We start from the raw sequence: 6,000 nt of genomic DNA on the forward strand, positions 1-6,000 counted from the left end.
AACTCACTATAGCAACCATACACACTGAATGTCACATAGCTTTAGGTGGCCTTCATAACTCATACTAGAATCTGACATTTGACAAATGGTGTCAAAGAGTCCTCAGGGAACACTACCTGTCAAACTATGATGTGTGAAACAATCTGTAAGGACATTCACACAGTGTATGAGTTTACATTCAAGACGCATCTGTGAGACTCGAGACTTTCTAACCTGTAGATGCTAAAGGACTCTCTGACATGTCATCGTCATAGTATCCAAAGTAAATCTCTATGTTGCATATACACACTATAAATTAGCATTTGGCACAATCGAAACCACAGATTATTTCAAGATGAAATTGATCACCACAGTGTTTTCAAACACCTTTGAGGCATTTAATGTGTTAATGTGGAACAGATGTATGTGCATATGTGCATGAGTGAGAGAAAGAGTCTTGCTGAGTCTCACAGCAGTCTGTTTGCCAGGTCTTCACTATGTCCATCATGTTCATACTAGTTGCAATATAGATGGATAACTAGTAGCCCGCGCACACACACACACACACACACACACACACACACACACACACACACACACACACACACACACACACACACACACACACACACACACACACACACACACACACACACACACACACACACACACACACACTTCAATAAATTACTGGATTCAAGGACTTTTTTGGTTGAAATTTTAAAAAGTAACAAATCCTTCCCTCACGAGTCAATTTGACCCCCCTACAATCAAATATCTTAGCTTCAGTACACGTACAAAACCTTAAAATGCTCAAAATTAAAATTAAAATAAAACTAAAATTGCTAAAACTTTACGCAAAAAATATTGTATAATGTCCATGTGTACATGAATGCATACTGAAGAGAAACTGCCTTTAGGACTCAGCGGAACAGCTCATTTGCTCCAGATAGAGCTGTAAGGCTTTTGGAAAGAGTCATGAAATACCATTTTATATTTATATATATATATATATATATATATATATATATATATATATATATATAATAATAAAAAATATATAATAAAAAAATATATATATATAATAAAAACAATTTGTTGGCAGAGTCACTTCAAGATATTTTGAGCTAAATTAAAAGGGTTGCCTTGTTTATACTCGACGCGTCCGCATGAGCGTGAGGGTGCGTGCGACAAAAAGGACGTCGACACGGAGGGGGCGGTAGTGCGCGATGGGTCCGCAAGACCCCGTTTCGCCTGGCGGTGTGCAGCGCATTTTTTGTAACTCCGCGCGCAGCTCCGTATCCGAAGATGAACGAGTTCTCTGCGAATCGAGCATGAAGTCTCATCACACCAGCACCCAGTTTGCACATACAAATGAGGTGTTTATATTTACTGAATGAGCCTACAAAAGCAGAAATAAGCCATTTTAAATAAAGATCCATGTTTAACCAAATAAATAAATAAATCACGACACTAAAATTTAGTGAAATTAGGAAATATTTAAGAGATTGTTAATTTAGTGCATATTTTGTTCTCATGTCACAAGTAATAATATCAAGCAAAGGTTTACTGAGTTTTACACGATTCTTTTGTAGTGTGGTTTTTGGTGAAGTGTACTAAAATAAATATCATCACCTGTGTACATTAGCCCACTACTTCTCGACGCTTTTTCTCGTTGGTTTATAGAACAATTACTCCAAGTCGCCCTCTGTCGTTTCAAAGAATAGCACAACGGTGCGTCAAGTATAAACGTCTCGTCCGTTTGGGGAGGAGTGCGCGCAGTCAGCGGAGGCTCGCAGCGGAGCCAGGCGAAAGTATAAACAAGCCTTTATGCATGAAATTGTGTTATTTTGAATTTAAGTTGAAAGAATTTGCTTAAATAATTCATTTATTTATTATTGATACAATAGTTGATTACATTTTCGAGGACAGACGGAAGAAGAACTGTCAACGTGTATTTGATTATTGCTTTTGTTCAGATATTCAGTAGCAGTTATGAGTGAGAGCATGTGAAGGGTGTTCACCGTCAGTGGTTCCTGATGTGTTTTAATAATGTTCCAGTAACACAGTGACGTTCTTCTTTTGGTTGCTGCACAATATGGATTACCAAACTCTGTGAACACAGGTCTTCTGGACAATGAACTGGCCAACCAAAAACTAACCCGTAGCTCATCTCTAGAGTGGCCAACCAGTGCTTATTCCTGAGTTTACAAACAACTCTGAACACTACAGTTCCCTTTACGTGCCTCTGAACGCACTTTATTTCAACAAAACATGTTATTATTATACAAAGCAAAGGATATGCAATGATTGTTGGGCTTCTGAAGACAAAACAAGATATTTTGAAGAACATGGTTAACCCATATTTTTCTTAATTGGCCCCATTGACTTCCATAGTATTTTTTTATTGATTTTTTTCAAAAATTGATGTGTGCAGCAGAAGAAAGAACTTACAAGTATGGAACAACAAATGATGACAGAATGATATTTTTTGGGTGAACTATTGCTTTAAGTACACAAACCCACACAGGCGAGCACATATCCAAACACATGCATATGCATGTGAATCCGTGGCACCCCCAAGGATTGTTTCCCTTAAGACGCCTGATGATGCAATTCTCATTAGTCATAATGACTGACAGGTAAGAGGGAGTTCGGGATGAGTGACAATCAGTCGTTTCCCCCGGTTCAGTTTCGCCTTACGTGTACAACCCCCCTCCCAAACCTTCTAACAGGACATCGCCCATCTGGGCAGGGGGTGGATGCCAGTCCCAATTCATCCATCAGTCAGTGAAAAGGAGAGTTGGGGGTCCTTTCAGTCCAGTGAGAGAGGGTGAGAAAAAGGTCATCTGCTTCTGACTTACAAAATGAGACATGATCCAAAAGCCTGACATGTGGCTGACAGAAGACTGGGGAAGGATGAACACAACACCAAGCATGAAATATCTTCCTAAATATTTTGAGAAGAATGTAAAGGGATATTCTGTTGCATCTGGTTCACCGATAAACCATTACTTTGAGGAAAGTGTTTTTGATATTTGAAGAAATAATGCAATCCAGAAGTGTCTATGGCCCCACGTCGTCTGTACAGAATTGTCAAGCATATCATTTCCATTGTGCACCAACAGAAAAGATGAAGCTGTGTGTGTGTGTGTGTGTGTGTGTGTGTGTGTGTGTGTGTGTGTGTGTGTGTGTGTGTGTGTGTGTGTGTGTGTGTGTGTATTCACAGCTCAGGGGGGTTCAGGGCGAGACAGTTTTGATTTCTATGATCTACATATGTGCATTTTAAGCTGTTCTGAAGGCTAAAAAAATTAGATGACACTATTACTAGATATTCATCAGAGCCAAGATGGACATGTTGACATACTTTTTGTGTGAGTTTGTCCGTTCAAACGCAAGACTTGAAAGATAACTCAATATTCGCTGTGAGACGTGTGTGCGCTTTCGGATGATTGCACAGAGACAGATCTTCTCATTCGCGTCTTCTGGTAGCCTGACAAGCAAGAGCCACATCAAGATGTTTGGTCTGGAAACTCACCATTGACAGCTCAATCCGAGGGGCGGATAAACGGTTGTCTTTCAAACTCCCTCTGCACGCGATAGGATAGCGCTACACCAACCAGAGCAACGAAGGTGAGACAGAGCTAGTTGACAGATTGAACATTCGCCTTATCCGGTCGGCTAAACTCCGAACACATCTTCCCTTCTTAAGAATGACTTCAGTGCCGCTCTTTGTTCTTTTCTCAGAGAAAAGCTTAACTCCAAGTCTTCCAGAGTCGCGGTCAAAGCTGATTCGAAAGACCGCCGTTAGCCAGTTTCTGTTAACTAGAAGCACGCAAACACAACTTGCGTCGTCATTATGGCCCCGCCCACCGACTCTATACACGATGTGATTGGACCGTCAAGAGTTAGGCTCAGAAGGGTATTGAGAGTTGCTAGACGACACTCGCGAGCAGATTAGATTTGAAAAAAGTTTACATAGAGAGACCGTTTTGCCCACGTTTTTCTATATTTATCGCTTTTGCTGTATAACTGAGGCGCCAGTATGTGTATCCATCGACAGAAACATTAACAAAGGATTATTTTCAAGTTACCCATATTATAGATGTCATCAGATGTGAGATGAAGCATAGCTTTAGACAAGCATGTGCAGGTCGTGGTTTCTGTTTGCGTCATCACAACATTTCGACCGTATTGTTTCGGTGATGAAAGTCTTTCGGCCAAGAATGCACCGAGAATGCACTTTTGGGCCATTTTTTGAACAAAAATTGTTGGTGGCCGAATATTGGTGCATCCCTAATTAAAATAATGAATAATAATAATAAATTATATAATGTGCGGGGCTACTATTATTTAAACATAAATATGAAACTAAACAGGCTACGGTTTCTTTAAACACCTTCCTTTCAGCATTAAAAATGAAAACATCACAGCGTATCTGATAGACCGATGGAATAAAAAAAGGACTGCATAACGAGAGTGTGTGAATTATTCCAAAGTAAATACAACTTCAGCACATTTCACACAGAGAACGAGTGGTTAAATATTATTCTTATTATTTTCAACTTACGGTCGTTGATTAGGATACTTTTCCTCACGGAGCGGGTCAGTTTTCTGTTCGTAAAGCACAAGATGTTCTTATTATCTCAGTCTCAAACACGTTCAGCTTTTTTCCACTGCTGCTTTATTACTATCAGATGCTTTCTGATTGTGGTGTCTGTTCTTAAATGAGATTTAATAACACAGCAGATTTTGCCAGCTTTAAAGCACTGACCTGTGAAAGGATATCCCTTTCCATGCGCAACTGCTTGTCGGTTGAGTAATCGTCTTCGCTCCAATTTCTCAAGCGTTTCTCGGTTGCTCTTTTTTTTCAGTGGTGTTCAAGCATGGACGAGATAATCAAGGAGGCGCTCTGACGCTGGCCAGCCACGGGTTGGAGAGGCTGTGGATGAGAGACTCGTGAGGGAGGTAAATCTGGAGACCAAATGTTGTTTTGGTCTTGTTGTGCTTGTAAAGAGGTGAAATTACAAACATAAGAAAGCAAGACTGAGGTCAGAAATGGGAGTCCGTTGGTCTGGGTGAGAACGAGAGTGAAAAGAGGAGGATGGAAAATGGAGAAACTTTATGTAGATTGATGCAGATCAATAGAGCGCAGCGGGAAATTTCTGGAAGTAAGAGCCTGCTCATTTTCTCCATGGAGCAATTGATTTTGCAATATTGAATACACTTTTCAAGACAGATTTCATATGTGCTCCAGCTTCAATAAAAAATAATAATTAAAAAAAAGAGTGTAATTGACAAATTCCCAGTAAAGAACTTCACTACCCATAATCCTCAAGAGCGATGGGTTAACCAACATTCTTGTTATCAAATCTGAATGGATTTCAGTTTACAACCCCAAATCAGAAAAAGTTGGGACAGTATGGAATGTGCAAATAAAATAAAAAATAAGTGATTTCTAAAATTACTTTGACTTGTATTTCATTGCAGACAACATGAACACAAAATATTTCATGTTTTGTCTGGTCAACTTCATGTCATTTGTAAATATGCATCCTTTCCTGTCATTCAGACCTGCAACACATTTCAAAAAAAGTTGGGACAGTAAAGCATTTACCACTTTGTAATGTTGCCATTCCTTTTCACAACACTTAAAAGACGTTTAGGGACTGAACACACCAAGTGATGAAGTGTTTCAGGTGTAATTTTGTCCCATTCTTCATGCAAACAAGTCTTAAGGTGGGCAACAGTACGGGGTCTTCGTTGTCGCATTTTGCGCTTCAAAATGCGCCACACATTCTCTATTGGAGACAGGTCGGGACTGCAGGCAGGCCAGTCAAGTACCCGTACCCTCTTCCTCCGCAGCCAGGACTTTGTAATGTGTGCAGAATATGGATTTGCATTGTCTTGTTGAAATATGCATGGACGTCCCTGGAAAAGATATCTTCTTGAAGGCAGCATATTATGCTCCAAAATCTCTATGTACTTTTAAGCATTAATGGTGCCTTCACAGAAGTGCAA

The sequence above is a fragment of the Pseudorasbora parva genome, chromosome 21 (genome assembly GCF_024679245.1).
Source record: "Pseudorasbora parva isolate DD20220531a chromosome 21, ASM2467924v1, whole genome shotgun sequence".
Classification (NCBI taxonomy): Eukaryota; Metazoa; Chordata; class Actinopteri; order Cypriniformes; family Gobionidae; genus Pseudorasbora; species Pseudorasbora parva.